Genomic DNA, 24,529 nt, shown 5'->3' on the forward strand with positions numbered 1-24,529 from the left:
GCAGCAGGCATGCCATCCACTGCCACACTGCGGTACTCCTGTTGCTTTAGATGAAGTTGGCGAGCCTCTGCCTCATTATCGCAAGAGTGCAATTAACTTTTCTTGACCAGGATTTCAAATTTACTAATATCCACTCACTCTCTTTTCTTTTTTTATCCAGGGCACTCATGAAATTGCCTGCCCTTTCACCGCTGTCTTTTTGACCTCCCACAGAGACACCCCTCAATTGTCAGCAAACTATCCCCCTATCCTCATCCCCAACTCTCCCTCCCTGCTGCCTTGCACCGCAGGTCTGAAACTTCCTGATTCAGCAATATGTCTGTCAGCCTATCTGCAGTGAATGGATCACCAAGAACTGATTTCAAACTGGTATTGTCTTATGACTAACACAAATCCTCCTTTAAAGCCTCAAGCTGTGCTTTTATGTATCAGTTTTGGATTTTTCAGTTGCTCTAGGCCTCTATTTGCCCATCATCACTCCTTACTATGCCAGTAGCCAGAGCACTGTGGCTCACCCAGTTGTATTCCTTGATCCTTCTGGATTGTCCAAATCAGTTTCAACTCTGTCTCTCCCATTGTTGCCTTCTCTCTTATTTCTGGGACACACCACTTCCTGCAGTGTGTTCTTTTTTCTCCCCAGTGCTACATGCTGGCTGTCAGCCAGTCGCCACCCCTTGATCCAAAGCCACACCTCCCCAGGGGAGCAGAAGTGCCATGTCTTTCCCTCTGCAATCACCCATAGTTTGGCAGGGAACATCAACGAATACTCCTTTTTAAAGTAAGATGCTCTTCAGTACATGTAATGTTAGGATAGTGTCTTTGTAAGAAATTGGATTATAATTTGGGGTGGGTGACTACCCAACTCAAGGAGTAATCACAACCCTTCTCAAGATGAATCACGGAAAGTCACTAAATTAACCTGAGCTTAACCCCCTGGTAGCTATGACACAGAGCAGCCAGGCTTAGCTAAGGGGAATGTGTAAAGTATTTATGCAGTGCCAAAAGAGCAATAAAGTTGGAATAGAAAACAATAAAAAATCCTAAACAGGATTAGAAAAAAAGAATAAAATGTAATAAACAATAGCACCAAAATGGCACAAATCTGATGAGAGGAACCCAAGATATAAATATTGAAGTACAAATAGTGCCAAAAAGCACAAAGCGCCACTGATAGTCAATGGTCCCGGAAAACCAGGACCTAGGAGCAATTTGAAGGAGCACAGATCAGGAATACCGACCAGATTTGTCTTGATCACAGATGTTACCTTCTAACCTAGGGCTTGATTGAAAACTCCGTTACAACGGCGATGGACATCCCGTCCGCCGAAATCTAAATCCTATTATATCCTTACTGTTGTGACGGAGTAACCTATCCATCAAGTTCTAAATCAGACCCTTAGTACTTTAAGTCTCAATCCATCACAGCAGTCTAAAATCCACAGGATCTCAGGGGAGGCAGTTAGAGACTCACAGAGTGTCAGGCAGAGTACAATAGCAAGATACAGTCCAGGTCGGGTTGCCACTGTTCAGCTAGGCAGTTGCAGGAAAGCCCTCTTGTAGCTTATTGTATCCCTGTAGGTTCAAAAGAAGGTCTATCTTGTGACACTTCTTTAGCCTGGGTGGGTGAACATTTGCCACATTAGAGCTGGTGCTGTGCTGATCAGAGACAGCTGCCCATTTCTCTATCCACCAGAGCATCCGTTGCAACTAAGTACAGCACACACTTACAAAGTGAGAACCAAGTACTTTCATTGTGTATGACCACCTGCTGCTAAGACCTGCTGCTAAGACCACTAGTTTAAGGCCTGTGGTAATGCAAAGGGCAAGTGAGAGTGGAAGCTGTTCTTTCTTGCAAAGGATGCTGAGACCATAGATGCATCATTCCCATACGCCTAAAGAAAGACTTGGGAGGATGTAGTTAGCTTATAAAAGGACAACTCATAGTTTAAAATTAAAATCCGAACTAAACTAGGCAAATCTAATGAACGGCAAAAATTAGAGTAGTGCAAAAATGCTGCTAAAAGTACAACAGTGTGCCACAAACATATACACTGTTTTTATTTGAGTTCCCACAAGCGAGACTCATTTAATTTTTGACAACTTTTAATGCCTGTTATCCAAAACTTGTGCCTTCATCCGGCTAAAACATATGTTAAAAAATGAGGTTAAAAAATGAGGTTCAACAACAAAAACATGGTCCAACAAATCCAGTTTATAGTGCAGGTCTGCGATTTGTATTTGCTTTAAATCACTGTTCTCACTATTATGAAGTGTTATTTCTCAATTTTCTGATGGAGGAAAGATGGAAAGCAGAGTTTAAACATATGACCTGCAGAATGCAGAAAATGCTCAGAGCAGGCGTTAAAATGACACACCCATTTTAATCAATGGGCCTCCCTGTTCTTTGGTGCACTAGCGTCAAAAATGTTGACGCTAGTGCAGCACAGCGCCACAATAGCATCAGAAACTCAGACTTTATTGTCCGGCCGCCATGGTGCAACACAAGTAAATGTGGCGCAACCATGGTGTTGTTAGGTGGGGCAGGAACGATGCAAGTAAAGTGGCACATCGGGACCAATGCGCCACTTTCTTGTAAATATGCCCCTAGGTGCATAAGTATGTTCCTAGGAGTCAATATAGGAGTAAGTGCTGTGTTTGTGTTAGTGTGAAGTTCTTTTTTAGTTCCACTTTTCATGAGTGTGTTAATATGATTGAGTGAAGGAATCCAGCTGATGGCTGGGTTTGTGATTATGTGCTTGTTGGAAAGCGAAACAGTGCATTAGTGCATTGCTTGGAGTAAGTGCATGTTTGAGGGCAATGCATGAGTTAGTGCGCGCGTCTTCAGAGTGTGTGAGTGCAAGAGTTCATGGTACTAGTCAGTGCATAAAAGGGTCTCAAAGGTGAGTTGGTGTGAGTGTGTGCTTGGTAAGACCATGAGTGTGTGCTATTTTCAATTCAATATTTCGTGCCTATGAGTTTTTTTTAGTTCGAGTGAATGCATGAATCGTGTTGATAGGGGACTCTGTGTGTGCTTGATTTAAAACTGAGAGTGCTGTTGTGACTTTATGAGTGAGAGGCTTACCTGAGTTATTGTAAGTGTGTACAGTGTTTGAGGGAGTGAGAGAAGTGTCAAACGTGAATTGGTGAGAGTGGGTGCTTGGTGAAACAGTGATTGAAACGTAGGTTGTGCTGCTGCAATGTCATGGGTGAGTTGCTTTTAGTGAGTGTTCAGTCAATGAATGTATGTGTTGAATTGGAGAGCTCCTCTGCATGGATTATTAGTGACAATGTTGTGAATATATGCGTATGTGAATGAATAAATGAAAGATGGTCTTGAGTGAGGAGCTCAGTGTATCGAACGAATTAGACAAGGGCTTTATTGATTTGTGGAATATTTGCGTCTACTAACTCAGGTCCTGTAACTTCGCTTCTAGCTGAACTTGAAGTTTTCAAATGTTCTCTGTGTGATGGAATAACTTTGATTGAAGGGGCCAAAATTCTTCTTGTAAGAACTTAATATAATTGTGTGAGACAACTGCACCAAACACACAAAAGGTAATGATAGGGTGTTTTTCAATAAGGCTACCTGTTGGTAAACACCTGGGGTAGCATACTTTTGCCCACCATGACATCTCAGGTTAGAGCCAGCCATATGCAAATCCGCCTTGTCCTTGCTCCATTTGGAAAAGTCCAGCCCGAACATCCAAGCCACATCCTCTCTGAACCAGAACACAAGCAACCTAAGACCAGTTTTGCCCTGATTGGGGTCTTCAGTCTGGTGTAGCTTGTTGCAGTTCCACAGTGTGCAAGGCATCCATGTTTGGCATACGGTTGGGCACTCAGGACTTTACATCAAACAAACAAAAGGTGATGGGAGGATACTTGCAATAAGGTAGTGTTCCAACCCACTGTTCTTTTGCCTACCATGCCACCTCGCATTAGACCCAACCATATTTATATCAGACTTGACCCTGACCCAATAGCAACAGTCCAACCTGAACTGCCTAGCCAGATCCTCTCTGTACAGGAAAATAGGAAACTCAAGATAGGTTTTGCCCTCACTGGGGCTCTTCAATCTAGTGTAGCTTGGTTCTAGTGGCACAGTGAGCAAGGGACCCACTTCTGGGCATACCCTTGGCTTGCAATAAGTCTAACCATTGACAATCACTCATGGATTTGTATGTTTGATGAGACAACTGCATCCCAGAATAGACGCAAAGTGCATCTTACCTCTAAAAACTCTTTAATGAAGTGACCTGTAGCAAAAGTACTCTCTCCCTAAGGGAGATCTCCTTTGTAAGTTTCTTGGACCAACAAAACACCATGTGAAGACTGTCCCTCCATGCCCCACCACATGCCTGGTACTGCATCTGCTCAAAAATCCAGTCTTTAATAACCAACTGTTGGGATGCTGTTGGGATGCTGGAAAGGAAATAAATCTGTCACTCCCATGCTATCCTATTGATTGCCATTTAGCAGCATTTCGTCACAACCACTCCCGAGATATATTCTGGAGGACTACCCTGGTCACTGAGGTAAATGGTTTGAACAAATGGGGTTGGATTTTTTGGGAATGCTTTGCAAAATGTAAAGGGCATTTGGAAGAACTATAATTTTATTTTGACTATTGCCACTCTATCCATGTCGGACAGCGTCAGCAGTGCTCAGTGGAGGAGGTCACTCTTCATTATCTGCAGTGTGGGGTAATTGGCTAGCCCATAGCTGTTATTTGTTGTTTCTGATAGACATCCCATTGTACCTAAAGGCTTCCAGAAGAAACCACAGAGAGGGTGACATCCAGCCACTTCTTCTAACATGGTATAGACTAGCATTTTACCAGTTTTTCTGCACACCTGTGTGAAATCCAAACTGGTTCAGGATCTGCTTGACTCATTACCCAGATTTGTCCATTTGGCTGAGACAAAGAAGAAGGTTGTCCACTTAAGGAGAACTGGTCTTCTAGATCAGGTGCTCAGCAGAAACCCATAATATCCTCACTCTCTTGGTGTGATTCTGAGAGGGACTCTATTGTGAGCACAAAAGTAGTTGAGATAGTGGACATACGTTTAGTATGCATCAGTGAACTGGGAAAACATCCAAAAGTGTGGTCTTCACCCTTATTTTAGCCCTAAGTGTGGTTTATATCAAATAAGTGCATATTAGGAAAACCAGTTGAAGAATGTGAATAAATTATTTTTGTAGTTCAGAAGTAGGAGCATGAGCAAAGTATTATTTAAATCAGCTAATGCTGATGCATTGTTAAGGCATCTTATGTTGTGTGAATCTACGTGGCATAAAATCACTGTAGTTGAGGTGTACCAGGGGACACATCACACTCATTAGTCGATTTGCCAACATTTTGATGAAGATTTTTGACTCTATATTAATGGAAGAAATAGACCTATATGAATCACAGCATTTCACTGGGTGCCTAAGTTTGTGATAGTCATGATAGTCATAGCATCCACCCTAGTTTACATGTTAGGATCTATGCCTCTTTTGAGGCTGAATATATTGTGGATAAATGTGAATCCAGGAGACCTTGCAAAAGCTTTAAAAAAACACCACAAACCCATTTGGCCCTGATGTTTTCCCTGACTTAAACAGCCCCAGCGCTTCTGACATCTCTTCCATTGTGTGCGTATTATTAAGGTGGCCTATTACCTCATCTAAGAGACATTTCACAGAAAGTATAGGGATAAAGAGAACCAGGGCTTCCCCCTGAAGGGTCTGACTTGGGCCATATAGATCTTGATAGAAGATTGCAAGCTATGTACCAATTTCTGCCTGTTACAATAGTATATTGTATTCCACATCCCTAACATATGTGATGTGATTTTGCTCTTCACTGTAAGGAAATAGAGTAAATTCTCTGTTTTATTTCCTTGGTTATAAGTAATGCTTTGTGAGTTCTTATTGGACTAATCAATTAGGAGTTTTTGGTTGTTCAATTTTGAGTTCTCCGAATCCACCAGAACTGTGCGGTAGCATCGCTACATCAATAGCTTTCCTCCAGGCCTTGAATCGCTAACTCAGCTGTGTTTCATTTTGCCTGTCTCGCTTGATTTTAGCACAGTATCTTAAGACTTGACCTCTTGTTACCAGTTTAGCCTCTTTAGTGTGGAGGACAAGACATTCACTTCCTGTGCAACAACCTTCTCAGTGTGAAGGACATAAATGTCTCAACCCCCTACTGAAGCCGGATTTACTGTTTTCTTTTTAAATCTCTAACAGCGATGGAAGAGCTTCCCTTGCAAAACAAGATTTTTCTTTAAGCTGTGAGGTGCAGCGCACCATGCACACTGATGTCACTGATAATGAAAGTGACGTCTGGCTGCTTTCAGTGCTTTTACAAAGACTCCAGCTGCTTTCACTGAGTTTGGTGCTTGGAGGCATACCTCAGCCCTCTGATCACTGATCACCACAGAAGAAAGACAGATGGAAAGGGGAGAATATTCTCTTTCCAATGTGTCCTCTCCCTAGTGGTCCTTTCCTTGTAAATCACAGCTGGGGATCTGTACCTAAGCAGGGATCCACCAAACAGCTACCAATGATGATGCCTGGGGGGATCATGGTTTAAGTCTCCCTCCGAAGACAACTCAGAAAGCCCACTAGATCAGGGTACTTTAAAAAAACATAAGAGTGCAGAGGGGCTCGCTTTTCCAGGCCACAGGCCTTACCCACAACCCTTAAAAGCCCTACTAGTTTTTTGCCCTCTGGGATTGCAGGCAGAAAGACCACTAGATGCCAATGTTTAGTTTAAAAAAAGTATGGAGTGGGGGCTGACCCATCCTGAAAAGACCTCAATAATCTTTACCCACAATCTTCACTAGGGGCAGAAAGACCACTAGGCATGAGAGATTTTAGATTTAGAAACAAAATAAATGTAGTAGGGGCCATCAGTCTTTTTGTCTCCAGGGAGTACATTGTGGTTTATCAAAAAAACTGCTATCCACTGCTTGGGGGCAGGGACATAGAAAGCTCACTAGACACTAAAGTGTTTTATCTAATTAAAAATGGGGTGGTTCCTGGCCTATCCTGGCAGAAAACCCACTGCATGCAAATGATATACCTTCTTTCAATAAAATGGGGCAGGGACAGACATGTTTTTTTTCATTGGGCCATAGCCCCATCACTAAAACTCAACAGTCTTTCTCCCCTGCAAGGGCCCTTAGCCTGAATATTGCATGGTGTATTTTTAAGATATAAGTCAAGATGGGGTTAACCACCATTCTACTCCCCCTCCATCCCCTCCAGCTTATCCCCCTCCAGGTGGCAGAAAAACTGGTGCCCAGGGAAAGGGCTGCAGTGCAGTTCCGGGACAGGCATGCACAGAACTCCATTCAAATTCTCTCTTTTTTCCAGATGGTCTATGGCCCAAATGGCTTTTCTGACCACCCCCTCCCTTTGGGATGGCAGACTGGTGGTAAATGCACAATCTTCTCATCTGGGGATCTAAAAGCCCATCAGAGCAAAGGGGGAAACTGAGAAGAGAAATGGGTTGAGGTGCTAAACCATTGTAGCATCAGACCAAACACTGTGGCACCAGACTGTATTTTCCCCCATTGGAAGACAGAATAGTCGGTTCACCATATTTATACCTACCCATGTGTCAAAACTACCTACAAAGAAATTCTAATTTTCTCGCACTTGACATGGTAGATGGCTGCATGATTTGAGCACTGGTTCAGCCAGCAATCAGGTATTCCCACCAACCCTGGGGATTAATGAAGCCTAAAGACCATGGAGAATCCAAGGTGTGTGGTTTTTATGGATTCCATCATGGATTCTTAGCCAGAAATACCTGCAAACGTCAAAGCATGGGTGAAAAAAACTATTTTACTCATATTTACGCAAAGCAAAAATTCCAGCATATAACCAAAGTCTTACCGCCTTGCATTCCTACACTTCCATGATTGAAACGCTGCCCCCCTTATGTGGTTGGGCCTTACACATGTCATAGAAATGGACAGTGACCATGTGAGGACTATATTGACACTACACCAACTTGACAAGGTGCAAGTTAGGACCAATTCATTTTTTATCCGGAAAAGTGTAGAAATGCTAGGTTCAATGAATTTAGTAAATCCCTGCACATTGTGGAATTTTTCCTCACAGAAATGTGAGGAAATTCTGTGAGTTTGGCCAAGATTTCAGTTTTGCAGGACATTTTGGGGTAAGAAAATGTAGTGGCATCCACACAGGTCACAACACCCTGGACTCCACTGAGTATCAAGTTTTTAGAAAATATCTAGGGTCTGTCGTTTTCCCCTGTATGTCAGCCCAGCCTGGGCCTAATAGCACAGTTGTTCACATTAACAGAAAAAGTGAAATTTAATGCAGAAATGTTGGTGCTTTTTTTTTGTGTTTTGATGTTTTCCTGGTGCAGGTGATAGGCCCACCACGCAAGCGAGGTTCCATTTTTATGAGGAGGAGTATGGAACACAGATTAGTAGAACATTTTTTATCATAGTTAATTGAATTTCTCTCCTTTTTCTGACTCCCAGTATTAGGCTAATGTGCAAGAAAGAGCACAATTTGCAAGATGCCCTTGGAACCACATAATAATATGGGTTACCCAAAATCAGACTTGAGCAAATAACCATTATTACTAAATTCATGATCTTAGTCAGGTTTACAAAAATGCATCCTTTTCCTTCATGCCTATTTTTCTTTCATTACATTTACCATATAAATTCATGGATGATCGTTATCCAATGTAAAATCATGTTAAATTGCAGCTCAGTTGATGGTTGTGGATACAGAGTAATTTTGGACAATCAACATGCACTATATATCTCTGTGACCAAAATAGTTTGATAATAAAAACAATATCACTTATTTTTATTTTATCTTACTCATTTTATTAATGATGTTAACCAACCATGTCCCTGCCTTAGTTAGGTAGTAGTTTTGAACCAGCACCACATACACAGTGGTAGAATGCTCCAAAATGTTTGTTTTTTAAACCAGCCTTTGAGATCTGTCTATTGAGGATAATAGTTCTAGAAATCCCTCACGCTGGGGAACACTTTTAACCTCTGCCCGTGAGTGGACACCAAGTGAGGAGAAATTATTTTTGAATGACACTCTACAGAGGACACAGCTAGGGGATCAATAAACAGTATGCAGCACCCTTTTTCCTACCGACCACGGCGATGACTGGTTATTTTGCAGGATGCCTCTTCCCAATTGTTTTGCCACTCTTGTCAGCCCAAGTTGTAATCCTTCTGTAATGAAGTTGGAATGCCTAAAGTTCTTGCAACAGGTAATAACTTTTTTTCAGTATTCACAACATTAGCAGAGAATAGACATATGTGATCTATTGCACATAACAGAGATGTTTATGGATTGACTTTAGATTTCTATTTCTGTAATCTAAAACCATGGCACTAATCTAGATTTGCCAATGTTTGACCTATGCACCAAATCTATTGAAAACCTTTCAAGTCCTAGGTTCTGTGAGTAACAGTGTTGGCAAGTGTGCTGGATAGAGTAGTGTGTCACTTGTACAGGTTTCGGGGAAATATCTAGTTATAAAGGTACCTACACGTATGGCCCAGGAACTAAAAACGGGCCTTGAGAAAGAGGGATGCTTAATACAGTGTTTCCCTAAAACATGGGTCATTTCCAAGGCAATTTTGGCCGATTCCAATTGTTATATTTGCTGTGCTTCAAAGACAGAGGTCCAATGTCACGCTATGTCTTCTGACAAATAGCAGCTTATGATTTTAACACGAGGATTGGTGTCTACAAGCTCCTCTCTCTTTGCACTCAGAGAAAGAAAAGTAAAGTGAATTATGTGACATCTTCTGGGATACAGAGAGTGTGAACGGAAAAGCTGTTGGATGTAACTTCTCACAGAACAAAATGTAAATACCATTGAATGAAATGTACACATTTAGCAGTTAGGAATGCAAACATGAAGCACATTTTTTTAATTCTAAAGTGTGATGGAAGCAACTGTTTTCATATGATCAAGATGAATCAGTACACTTTATTTGGTGATGCACAAATGATAACTATTCACTGAAACTTGATTTCAAAACATTATCGTTTGTGTTCAGTATAGTTTTACCAGTAAAACTGTATGTCTGTGCAAATTTAGTGGCCATTTCAATACAAAATGGGCTCATGGCTTTTAGAGGTAGGTTGGTCGCAAAAGGTTGTTTTTCTAAAAAGTGGATCATGGTTTTAAAAAAACGTTTGGTTAACACTGCCTTAATAGGTAAGAATTGACATGGAATTGTCACTGTCTACATGCAACATCCTTGTGGGTACAGAAAGTGTAACGCAACAGCTATCTTATCAAAGAGAAAGGGCTGTTCTGGGGGCCATGAGAATTGCACACATTGTGGCACAATGTTCGCCTTAATTACATAAAAGATTCACTTTCTATACCTTCTGCATCTTATAGAGCTGACTTATCTGTGGATTCAAAGTCAGAAGACACACCTCCAACAGAGAGTATTGAAGGAGAAGACCCATTGTTAACCATGATACAAATATATGTAAGTGTATTATATTTTCCATTACATTTCTTTGCACTTGCATATCTGCAGAATGTTTGGGAAAGGGAGGAAAGCACTACTTTCAACTTTCATCAGTCCTGTGAGAGATAGGCATGGGCTGAGGAGTGATCAGTAGAATGCGGGGTGATAGGAAAGTTTTAAGTGTATAAAGAATGGCAGGTAAACTGTTTGCATGTTTCAGAATTGTTTGTATGACAATGTACACATACAAGTGCATTAACTGTTCTTACAACCTATGATTATGGTTCCTTTTAGCCAACCAGCAGAAAGGTTTCCATTAAGGGTATGGGTAAGAAATTGGGTTACCGTTTGAAGGGTTGAAGTCACATGCAAATCTTGAATGGACCTTTGCTCACCCTCTGGTAACTTGGCACAGAGCAGTCACGCTTAAATTAAAGGCAATGATTAAAGTATTTGCTTAAGACTTCAAATAGACTTCAAAAAGTAATAAAGTTAGAACACCACACAGGAAAAGTCCCACACTAATTAAAAAAATAGAGCAAAATGTAATATATAAATCAAGACCAAAACAGCAAACATCCAAACAGTGGGACTGTTTAGATGTTTGTATGGAATTTTAAAGATTTAAGTAAAAAATAGTACCAAAAAGCCCAAAGCACCACTTGCAGCTATCTGATCAAGTGAGACTAGGAGAAAGTCATAAGTTCTGCACGACCACAATGGAGTGCAGGACGGATAAAGGGACCAGTTTAGTCCCACTGAAAGTTACCTTCTCAGTCTACCGCATAGTGTTCTGGTCAGAAGGAGCAGGGAATCATCACAGATGGTCGTGAGTGCAGCATGAAGAGCAGGCTGGGCATCAAGGATGTTTTTTTCTGTAACATGAAGATCCTGTTACAGTTGGGCCAAAGCTTTGTGATGGCACTCCTTTGAGCGGTCAATGCTGCAGCATGAAGAGTCCAATTGACAGACCTTCCCATTGGCAGGCAGTGCACAAGGTTTTGGCACCACCAGGCTTATTTACGCACATGAATAGCCCAAAAACGTCAATTCAGCTCTACTGAGGCCATACTATGAGTCCAGGACCTGAGAGACACCAGTTGCTCCAGTTGGATCTTGGTGCTGGTTCTGGTGGTTGAAAGCCTGTTATATGTCTGTGGCTCTGGACGTGAGGCCAGAATACTAGCTCTTGGTATCACTCTGAGAGTCTAGGGTTCAAGTGCGGGTCCAAATGCCTCTCACTCAGGCAGCAGGGCAACATGGCAGCAATCCAGCAAGACAGCAGTATAGCAAGGCAGTAGTCCAGGAGAGCAGTAGTCCAGCACAAAAGCTGTTCTTTCAACAGCACTGCAGTTCTTCCTCTTGGCAGACTCTCCACAGGTCCAGAAGTGTACTAAAGAATAGGTGTCTGATGTCCAGTATTTAACCCTGGTGCCACCTTTGAAGTGGGAGAAGCTTCTAGCGGTTTCTCTTTGAAGTGCACAAGCTTCTTGCCTCCCCTTCCTTGGCTCCAAACTAACTACCGGGGGTATGCAGTCCTTTGTGTGGAGGCAGGACACAACCTGTGTAGGTATGGGTAGGTCTGTGCTGAACACCACACTCCTATCTTGCCAGTGATGGCCCATCCAGGGACACCTAAGCTTCTTATTGTGCTTGGCTGTCGAGGAGGAATGCACAAAGCCCAACTGTCAGCTGCACCAGTCATGTGACCCAGAGACAGGCTGCATGCACTAAATGGCTAAGGCAGGAAAATGCCAACTTTGTAAAAATGGCATTTTCAAAATTTGAATTTAAAATCCAACTTTACCATAAGAGAGGATAAGTCATCACAATTCCAAAGATACCAAACATGAACAGCTTACCTGTTCCCATTTCGAAGCTACGGCTTATTAAACGTAATAAGTTAAGTCCAATACTATCCTATGGCAGAGGTAGGCCTTACAGGAGTGAAAAACAAATGTCTTTCAATACCGGCACTTGTAAAACTTAAAAGTAAATGTCCAACTTGTCCAACCTTTTAAATAAACTGCACCCTGCCCTCTGGGTTGTCCAGGGACTATGCTAGGGGTGACTTGTCTGTATTAAAAAGGAAGGTTTGGGTGTAGCAAAAGGTTTATTTGACCAGGTTGAAATGGCAGTTTAAAACTGCACACACAGGCAGCAATAGCAGGCCTGAGACATGTTTAAAGGGCCCATTAGGTAGGTGGCACAATCAGTGCTGCAGGCCTACTAGTCGTAATTAATTCACAGGCCCTGAGTACATGTAGTACCCTTCTACTGGGGAGTTAAAAGTAAATTAAATATGCCAAGATGGGATAAGCCAATTCTGCCATGTTGAAAGAAGAGAGCATAAGCACTTTAACACTGGTTAGCAGTGGTAAAATGCACAGAGTGCTAAGGCCAACAAAATGAATTTGACAAACTATAGGATGAGAAAGACATAAAGTCTGGGTATTACCCTGCAGAACAGTCCATGTTCAACAGTATGAATTATTATTCAGTTTTGAATAGTGCTTTTTAATGCTTTTTCCAATGCAAATGATGTGTTGGACAAAAACAAGAAAAAAGGCTATTTGCTGTTCTGTTCCTTAATCAGGTATAAAATAAAAAAAATCAAGGGTATTAACTGAATTTCCACCACATTTAGGCAATTTTTTCCAGTTAGCAAGAGGTGAGGTCAGGACACTGTGGCCCTTAATTTAGGGCCTCGTTTTCATAGTGCTTCTCTTGTGTCTGCACTAACTTTTAACCTTTCATAGTATGGTGCGCTGTGAAATTGTGAAAGGTTAGAATTATTCGAAGTATGACGTGAAGATAAACAAAGAGAATGGCTGTTAGATTTGTTAAGTTTGCTTGTCTGACCACCATGTTGTGGATAATTGTGAGCAGTGTGCCTCATAAAATGCCAGTTAGAAGAAGTATTATGGGCCAGATGTACTAAGATTTGGATGCAAGAAACGGGTCCAAACTGTGACCAGTACCTTTGCGACCAGTAAAATTTTTTTACAATGGACCTATGTGCTAGTTTATCATAATTCACCCTATCTCATGCATATTAATGAGGTTACTTACAAATTGTGACTTACTCAGTTTGAAAGTCATTACAGGGATAGTGGTCTGATGAGGTCAGCCGACCATCATATCTGTGATTGCTTTTTAATAAAGTAAACATTTTTTTAATGACACCCTGTTTTCCTTAAAATGCCCTTTACTATCTTGAAATTATATTTCAAACAATACGCTAAACAAGTCATAACTCTCACTAACCATAACACCCAACAAAAACCAGCTACCACAAACTACAATTATTTCTTAATAAATATTATAAAAATTGTAGCAGTTCATAACACAAAAGTAAATAAAATAATATACAAGACTGATAAATTAAAATAAAGTACCATAAAAACTATTCAAACCCTGCCTAAAAAAAATTGCATTCCATTAAAAACATTCAAAATTACACATCGCATAGAAATAAAGTACATTACATTTTCACTTACCTATAACTAAAAAGCTATTTAAACAATAACATAACCCATTCCGTGATAAATAAACATGATAAACTAGCTGTTTCGTAGCTGATGTCCATGTTCCTCCTTACCGTCTTTAACAGAAGAAAAAAAGCAAAAGGACTTCATTTCCCATCATCCATCTGCACAGGAAGTGAGATTGCTACTTTTCAAATCAACACAGGAAGTAACATCACTACTTTAATGGCAAAACGATCTTCAAAAAAAGCCAAGCAGAGGACATTATTTCCTATTTTCCATTCGCAGATTGCCCACCACTCCCCATTCTTTCCCTTCCCAGGACCTACTTAAAGGTGGGGGTATCAGGGATACGCAGCAGACACATGCAGCAGGCATGCCACTGGTATGCTGAAGGCACATCAAAGGCAAGCCCATCTACTCCTGTCCATGCCTGGAGCTACCCAGCTACATTCCTCCATGCTCTCAACCTTAGCTGCTGTTCACTGCACTATTTCCAAACTGCACCACACAACATATAGGAAGCATTCACATCTGCCTTATGCAAGTTTTCATTTGCTGTCCCACACCCTACACCCACTACTCCAACACAATAGCACCCAACACACTACTCAAACAAAAAAAAGCCACCTATTCATGTTCTCGTACACCACTGACCCAACATGCCACATTCGCATGCATGACCCTCAACACCTGCTCGATCACTCAGCATACATGGAGATGTGGGATCTACCTCATAACCACCTTCCAGATCTGCATTCCCTCATGGAAACATGGCTAAACCCATCCTATGCACTGGACATCACTACAAGCCATCCTTGCTGGCTACAAGATTGCCTAGCAAGACCTTCAGTTTAAGCCTGAATGTGGACTTACCATCATATTCAAAGACACCATCTTCTGCACCACCTACACGGACACCCCAACCAGCTACATGGAACACCTCCCTTCCAACATATGCATCACAGCCTTCTCCTTGAGTAGAACCATCACAGAGAGACCACAAGCACCCCTCACCAATTTCACCAGTAATATCGCAGACTTTTTTGCATCCCTCACCTTCAGTACCTTCATCCTAGTCGGAGACCTTAATTTTCACCTATAAGACTGCACTCTATGGCAAATCTGTGGCCCATCTACAGAACCTCAGAAACTTTGGCCTCACCAGCACATTACCAAACCCACCTACTCTGCTGACCATTTATTGGGCCCAATTTCCTCTTCAATCAGCAACATCACAGTCAATAAGCCATCTGACCCTTGCCCCCACCACTCCTTCACCAAAGGACTCCTACTGATCATTAAAGCATTAACACCCATCCTCAATGCTTCCTTTGACTCAGCCACATTCTTGGCCACTCGTAAATACGTCATTGCCACACCCCTGCTCAAGGAACCATCCAGCAACCCAGCCATGGTCTCCAACTACTGACCCATCTCCCGCCTTCCATACCTGGCCAAGGTCCTAGAGAAACTGATGTCTCACAGACCATCGCAACAACCAGTATCTCAGGTAATCAAAATGGTATTAGTATATGTATTCTCAAAATGGGAAAAACAAATTAATCAATTATACAAATTCATATATAACCATGGCTTCTTGCACGAATCCATTTTCCTAAAAATGTATTTTCTCTCAAAGTGCAATAAATCATCTTGAGTACTCTAAAATAACGTAATCAATATAGAAATCTAACATCTGCTGAAACGGGGAAGAGTCAAGATTACACAAATCAAAAGCCAAGTGACAAATTCATGTATCAGAAGGACGACTACTAGGTAATCTAGCAGAGGAAATGAACAGTCAACATCATATCTACTATGGCATTGTCCTATTCTGTCTAAGTTATGGAACACAAATTAATACTCCAATTGGGAGGATTAATGTGCTATCTTAAATTACCAATAGTAATGCTCAAAATAAAAAGTCAAATAATGTGTACAAAGCAAGGAAAGAAGACTGTTTACTTAACATCTAATCTTCAAAGATCAATTCAGTAAATTCATCAAAAAAATGGTTCCCTTTCGGCAAATGGTTCCCCCCACAATCCATTATAGCGCAACACTGAAAACAGTGTGCATAATCATGCTTCATCTGTCAACATCAGGCCACTGGATCATATATTTGTGTGTGTGGGTGGGCATGTGTGTGGCCACTCATTTATTATTCTTTTTGGTGGCCCCATGCCCTACCGGGACACCCTTCTTTATAAAAATAAATTGGGGATGGGGTGCCCTAAGCATCTCTATCCCCAGGGATCCCATCCTCTGGGGCCTTTCTTTTTATTTAGGGGGAGGGCTTGTGCGACCCCCTTCCCTATGCCACTTTGGGCTCTGGGAACTCATCCTTCTATTTTATAGATAAAGGGGAGGGAGGCGCACAACCCTCCCTCCCTGAGCCTCCATGGGCCCTGGGGACCCCATCCCCTGGGACCTGTCTTATAAAGAAAGGAGAGGAGGTTGTGTGGGCCTCCAACACAAGCCTCCTTGGGCCCTGGTGACCCCATCCCTCTGGGTCACTGGGGTACCCACAAATTACTAGCTGGGGGCCAAGAGGGGAGCCTCTGGGCTCCTAGTGCCACAGCTGGGTCCCTGCATTCTGTGGGAGCAAGTATTGCTCTCACCTGTACGGCGCAGCTGTGTCTGCTTGCTCCGTCCGAGTGGAAGCAAAGTGAGTTTTCCTGCCTGCAAGAGCGTAAGCAGGGAAACGGAAGTCTGCTCCCACCCGGTGGGAGTACTTTTAAATTTCCCACCGGGTGGACACAGACCTCTGTTTCGGAAAGGGAAACTGATGTATACAGAGGCTGGGCTCCCTGGAAACCAGAATATGTAAGCCGACCTAGGGAATAGGGTCCCTGGGATCTTAACAAGCTCCCCAAATAATTGACAATCAGCCCCCCGGGATAGGGTCCTGAGGGCCTATTAAGGTGCTAGGAAGTAGATCAAAAAATCAATAGGGATTAGGAGGAATTAAAGGTCCAGTGTATACCCTCCGATAACTGTTACTAATAATGAAATACACTGTTCCTAGGAAGTAGGCCTGTGCTGTCCCCCTAAATAATTGACATTCAACCCCCAAATGATTGACTGTCAGCCACAGGGGATGGGGTTCCCAGGGCCTATTAAGGCTAGGAGGAGGGCCCACGCTATCTCCCCTAATAATTGACATTCAGCCCAAGGAATGGAGTCCTCGAGGCTTAATAAGGCTCATGGAGGGGGGGCAGAGCCCACTCCCCTTGATTTACAAAAAGACCACTGGAATAGAGTCCCCACAGCCGCCTCAATGTTCAGGGAGGGGGCAACAAGCTACAAACCCAAAAGAGGTTTTTGCACCCCGTTCCCCCCCAGGCCCTGCCCCACCACCCATGGGGGACTTAAGCACATAGTGGGAGTCTGCACTTTCTAAAAAAAATTGCAGCAGATTTGCATATCCTCAGCAAATTTATGGAAAATGTTTAAAAATGTTTTTGGCTCCAGTCAGGGTCCCTTTGAGATCCTCCACCAGGCCTAGGAGGTCTGTGTTATACCTATTCTGCTCCCTTATGTTTTTTTAAACCTTTTTTCTAGGACTCTGGACTGAGTCCTGAGCCCTAAGATGGCTGCCAACACAACTTTGTTGATGTGGTGGCAGCCAATCAGATCTCTCCATGAGATCTGTCGGCCCTGTGGATCCTCTGCTGCATGATATACAAAGGTTTTGAGCATTTGGCGTTCATAAACTACTGAACGGATTTGCACCGAATCACAAAAAGCACTCTTTCTGGACCATGATCTGTCTTTCTGCCAAATGTGGTGTAAGTCCACTCAGCAGTTAGGGCTATAGCTATGTCTAAAGTTCCTGTGGAAAAATTAAGGGGGAAAAAGTGTTTGGCAGAAGCTAGATCTAAATGTCATGGGGCCCCTGGGATGGAGTTACTGGGCCCACTATTGGCTCGGTGTGGTTGGCTACCTGCGGGTGTGGTTGATCACAGGGCCTATGGCCAACTCCCCCAAATGCTGTGCAGAGCATGGGGTTGGGTGTCTGCAGGGTTGTTTGCTACAGGGCAACCACCCTGCAGAATACATTTTCTCCATAGAGTTAATACTGTTGACAGTACCACCTTTTCTAATCATATCAACTTTATTTGCCAATGTAGGCTTGGTGACTCTCATGGGTACAATACTGATAAATGCATTCCTTTTGGAACAGATGTTCAGTATTTTTACTAACTTGGGTTTCTCTGAACAATTGTAAACTGATAGAAAACTGTATACAATGAGGATTTTCCATATTTCTGTGGTTTATTTTTAACATGAACTGCACTATTTGTGAAGTGTATGGTATAGAGTGAATGTGGCCAATAACCTATACTTTCTATACCTGAGGGAGTTACATATGTGATGGCCTTAACAATGGGTCATGCTCTTCTGAGTTATTTTGTACTTATTTTCAGAGCTCTAATGTTATACCCGTTTATAGTTCAATGTGTATGATGTGATTTGCGATGTTATCAATGCGGTCATAAATAATATCATAGAACATGTCATGAGTGATGTGATATGTGAGGTCATAACCAATGCATGGTAGGGGCGCAGGTTATGGTTAGCAGAGCTAACTATAACTGGTGAATTCATGTGGTTTTATATAAATATTAATATATTGAATCTTCACTAAACTTTCCAAACAAAATAATGTTCTTCCCCGGAAGTTTCATGGTGCTCTGTAAAGGAGAGGATGAGAAAAAGTGAGAGGGGGGTCTAGAAACTTGTTTTCCCCATTTATTTATTTATCCATAGGAGCTTTAGACACAGCTTCAGCCATAACGCCTCAATGGATTTACATCAAACTTGGCAGAAAGCTAGATCTTGGTCCAGAAAGGGTTCTTTTTCAGTGCAGTTTAGTTTAATAGTTTTTGAGCAATTAAGGCTTCAAAACCTTGTATATTTCACGCAATGGAGAATCCATGGGGCGACTAATCTCATGCTAAGAGTACACTGGCTGCAGCCACATCAACAATGATGTGGCTGCAGCCACCGTAGGACTCGGTAGTACGCCCAGAGTCCTAAAACCAGGCTAAGAAAACATAAGTATGCAGGATAGAGATAACTTGACCCCCTAGACTTGCTGGTAGGGTCCCAGAGGGACACCGCTTGGGGAAGTGTGGCTCAATGGTTAGAGCGGCAGACGCTGAAGCAGAAATCTGGCTCAAGACCAGGGTTCAAGTCCCGCTTCGGCAGGTCTTGGGCTCAATTCCCCTTGACAAGATAATTCTTGCCTCGGTGCCTAATCTAATTCATGGGTCCCACTCTGCAACTCTGGGCAATAGCTTGCTTAATCTCCACAATGGCCCCAACAGCGCTTGGATGCCTGGCTTCACCCTGGGGGTGCTCAGGAGTGGGCGCCTCACAGGGAAAAGCCAGGAGGGGTTCCATAGCGGTATGAGTACAGCGCCTTGAGACCCTAACGGGTGAGTAGTGCGCTATACAAGTGCTAATTTACGTTTACATTACATTACATTTACAAAAATTGTTTTCAAATTTTAAGAGGATCTGCAAATCTGATGCACTTTTTTTTTAAAGCGCAGGCTCCCACACAACTTTTAACTCCGCCCCCACCAGGATGGGCCAGAGACCAGAAGGTGGTGTGAAACATTGCTGCCTCTGGGGTCCGTGGGACCACTTCCCACCAGTTCCAGCATGTAAAATCAACAGGAATGGAGCGTACTGCCCATTTCCCATGCCTTGAAAGGTCCCACGTACCCCAACTCCTGGGGCAGAATTCCATTACAAATGGAAACAGGCAGCAGTCCCTTTTGCAAGGCTTAATAGTCCCCAGGGATCCCATCACCCGGGGCCAAATTCAATACAAAAGGGAAGGTGGGCTGCATTTCCCCCTCCCCGAGATTTGATAGGCCCCAGGGATCCCATCCCCAATGACAAACTTAGCTTTAAAGGCTATAAAGGGAAAGGGGCATAATGGTCCCTTCCCTGAGCCTGTACAGGCCCCAGGGACCCCAGTCTTCAGGGACCAATCATTTACTGTGTCCCAGGAAGCCTACCAGTGTGACACAGTATTTTCTCTGTCTGCAACAGCAAAGGCAGTGAAATATATGTCTGTTCTCACCCCGCAGGAGCATTTTTAAAGCTTGCACTGGCTGGGAGCAGACATGCCTTCCCTGCTCACAAAAACACATACAGAGAAGGCGTGTGTGCTCTCACTTGCAGGGAGCTTTGAAAATGCTCCCACCAGGTAGGAGTAGACTTTTGTTTCCCTGCCCGCACTCTTGAGGGCAGGAAAACACACATTGCTCCTGTCCAGCAGAAGCAAACAAAAACAGCTGCTCCCACCTGGTGGAGGCAATGCCGGCTCCGCAGCACCGAGAATGGGTGCATGCAGGTAGCCGGCTGGGACCGGGTGGCCCTGGGGCAATCCCCCAACTTATTGGTAAGTGGCTGCCCTGGGTGGGCACCAACCGAGAAGGACCACAGGCCCCAGGGGATAGGGTCCCCGGGGCCACTACAAGCTTGTGCGCCTCTCCCTCCCCTTCAAGTTAAGTATGGGGATAGGGTCCTCAGGGCTATTAAGGAGAGGAGTGAGGGGCTGTGTGCTCCCCTTCCCTAAAAATATACGTTTTGGCCCCAAAAATTAGGTCCGCCTGGCCACAATTAAGTTGAGGAATAGCCCATGGAGCCCCATCTCCTTAGTAAAAAAAGGCCCCAAGGGATGAGGTCCTGGAAGCCCAAGTGGCTTGGGGATGGTGGCGGGCACATGCCCCCTCCCCTTCACAAATATCTTTACTGCAGAGGATAGGGCCCCTGTGGCCACTATAGGTGCAGGGAGGGGGTACACGACATTGGTATTACAGGAGTACTATGTTGCACATTCTTACATGCATGTACAAAAGGGTGCTTTCAAGTTTAAGTGTGTGTTTCTTGAAATCAAGAGGTAGCCAGAAGTGTTTTCCAGTAGTAAGGTACCAATGTGGACTAAGGGCATCTTGGCAGACCAAAGTGGTAAAAGTAGACTTTGGCCATGGATCTAGGCTAGAACAATCATTCATATAATTCCATCCATTCTACATTTGGGAGGTCGTCCACTGCCACATGTCTGGAGGGTGATGACTGACTGGTTCTTGGTCTCTCTCGGGGTGAGGTAAGGTGAATGGAGGAACCCACCAGGTACATCAAGGGTAGGACGCATACACTCTCAACCCTTCCCAATCCTTGTGTAGCTTCTCGACCTGGATGTCTGTCTTGCTACCTCCCACAACATTTGGAATGGGGCCAAATCACAGCTTCCTGGGCAGGGTACTCCTGTCAAGCTTTTCACATGAAGGGCTTTTCAGTCAGCTGGAATGGATGACAATCTTTCTGGGGATCAGGTCTTTCCACCTGGTGGGCAGTGCCCAGCTCCTCAATAGACTGGTAGGCCTTTCTTCTGTTCATATTTAAGTGGTTTGTCATGCTTTTCCAGAATTCTGCTGGAGGGATGAAAAGCTCTAACAAATATTTTACCCCAAGTCTTCCAGTAGTCTCTTTTCCTTGGTGGGTAGTCAATGATGCTGAACAAATTACTGGCTAAGGGGTCCAGCACCTATACTCTTTCAGTGGTTTGGCAGGCTGCCAGTATCAGCCAGAGGGTTTGCCATATTTAATGGTTGTAGGGTTCTCTGATCTTAAGGAAGTATTCTATGGCTGTTGCTTATTATATATTTACAGCACTCCTGCCCAGTGGCCAATAGGCCAGGGTCCTTTTCAGAGCAAATCTTAATTAGTGATGGAGGGTTCCATAATTCTCATTCATAATTTAATACAGGCCTTTGTTGGAACTATACATATATATTTATATAATAAATGCATAAAATACAGAAGGCTGTTCTTTTCTAAAGGTTTGTGATCATGCCGTTGCCAGGCTTATTCAGTGTTCTTGAACTGAGGGAAGATCTCCCTGATGGACATTAAAATGCTTAGCTCGAGCCAGCACTTGGGAAAGTAATGCAAACAGAACTCACAGGATAAATTAGAAACTGTAGCTCACAGGAACCACACTTATTATGTAGGAATCATACCCTGAGTACAGATAACTACTATAGCAATTCCTTACTCAAATGTCTTGGTTGTCAAGCATTTACAAATATGCTTAATAAGCAAGACTTCTGAGTAAAGAATTGCTGTAGTAGTTATCTATGCTACAGAGAGTGATTCCTCACGTATGTTAGGTGGCAGGGGATGACCTATCGTCAGTGTATATGTGGGATTTGGCAATCATTTGGGATTTTAATGGGGTTAGAGCAAAAAAACTGTCCTAGGACCTTGCAGGTAGGTGCTATTTCTTGTTTTGTTGCCACTGTCCTGAAACATTATGCATTAATTTAATGCTTTTCTGTCAAGGCCAAAACGTTTTGAAAATCCTGCCAAGTTTCTTGTAACAATCACTCAAAATGAAAACTGGATTTTGGAAACTGACATACAGTAATGCTTCCTTGTCAATATCATGTTCTTCTCTTGGAAAATTGAGCTGCAGGTGTACTATTTTGTCTAATTTCCCTGTGGTTTTATTTTTGCAAATAGCTTGATGTACATGGAAAGATGGTTGTTGCAAGTAACACCCTCCAAGAACAGGTAAGGTTTGTTTCTGTACATTTATACCTTTTTCCTGATTACAACAGGAATCTATGTGGAATGTGTTTCTCCCCAAAGAGGAACCTCAGCCTCAAAACTTTAAAAGCTGGAGAAAGGGAACTTTTGGGTGTTAAATGTAGTATGATGCAGTAAAGTGGTCAGTCTGTGCTTGCATCCCCACTGCCTTGTGGCCAATGCCATTTTGCCGTCTGCTGGATTATGACCCCGCCTACCGCCATGGTTTCCGTGGCGTTCGTAACGCCACGAAAACCATGGCGGTAGGCCTTATCAGTGACAGGGAATTCTGCTGAACACCGCCAGGCCGTATTATTGGTCATAATACGGCTGGTGGCAGCCTCCTGGCCATTCTTGTGGTGGAAATAGGGCTGTGTTCATAATATGGCGGACGCCTGGTAGCCGCAGCAACGGTCTTTTGGCAGGGCCTAAATGTAGAAAAACATGTTAACACCATCATGTTTCACTCCTTCAAAAGAGAGCCCTGATGTAAAATATCAGCAGTGTCCGGCAAAGGGTAGAAAGTGCAACAGTGAAAACATAACTGAGTCACCTTGAGTGTGCAGGACAGGGTTACCATTCTTCTCAAAAACTGAGGGTTTTGTCTGGATGAGATGGCCTACAAATAGGAAAACAGGGATAAGCAGAACTAAAGCTGTCCTTCAGTAATCACAATAATGCAACTACAGTATTTGGTGGAGGCACTGAGACAACCAAGGAACCGCCACCTTTATGAAATCTTGAAAACCATTCCTCTTAAAGAAATTGAAATGGAATGTCATCATGTGCTATTGATCAAAAAAAGTTGAAAATTACTGAGAATAGAGGAATATAATTATTTGAAAACTGTTCATGCAACATCTACAATATACTTCCTTCTAAAAACCCTTCCATTTCTTAAAAGTACACCAGGAAGGCCAACTGTGAGCTCCATGGGGCATTATGTATCTCTCCCTCACAGACTATGTTGCGACTTTACCGTTGTATATTAAAAATACTTCAGGTTTCCTATTGGTCAGCTATTCCCAAGACTGGAGGTGTGTGTTCACACTGGTATCTAGTGGCTGTTATAAGAACTGCAGTTTCTTGAAATAATCTGCGAACCTTCATTGCTGAATAAATAATGCATTCAACAGCAAATAGTTTGGGAACAACTCATATAGGGACATATTTACAAGAAAGTGGCGCATCAGCATTGATGCACCACTTTTCTTCACCCCCCCCAACGATATCATGGGTGCGCCATATTTACAATACGGTACACCATGGCACACAATACCACAATAGCTTCAAAAACTTTGGTGCTATTATAGCGCTTTACTGCACTAACGCCCAAAGTTTCGACCCTAGCAAAGCATAGGGAGGCCCATAGGCCCTCATTACAACCCTAGCAGTGGGTGTTAAAGCAGCGGTAATACCGCCAACAGGCCGGGAGAAAAAATTTTTTATCACGACCATGGCAGAAACCGCCAACATAGACAGCCACTTTAACACTCCGACTGCTATGGCGGTAGAAACAAACACCGCAGTGGTAATCCCCAACAGACAGGCGGAATACAAGGTTCCACCCACTGTATTACCACACGCCTATCCGCCACCTTTTCTGAGGCAGTACCAACAACATCAAAAGCATGGCAGAAACAGGAAACCACTCACCTTTCGACACTCTACGAACAACCAGGACGCCATGGAAGCCGAACTTCAAGTCCTGCCCATGCTGGTCTACCTCCTCTTGTATCAGGAGAAGGAAAGACGCCGGCGACGACCACAGTGAGTACTGCACCTAGCACACAGGGGACGGGGGAGGGAAAAGAGAGTGACACCCACACACACAACACGCAACACACCCACCCTCCACCCTCACCCACAACCCCATACACACAAATACATACAGCAATATTACATATACACCCTATCACCCCCTGAAAGAAC

Source organism: Pleurodeles waltl, unplaced genomic scaffold, assembly GCF_031143425.1.
Source record: "Pleurodeles waltl isolate 20211129_DDA unplaced genomic scaffold, aPleWal1.hap1.20221129 scaffold_165, whole genome shotgun sequence".
Lineage (NCBI taxonomy): Eukaryota > Metazoa > Chordata > Amphibia > Caudata > Salamandridae > Pleurodeles > Pleurodeles waltl.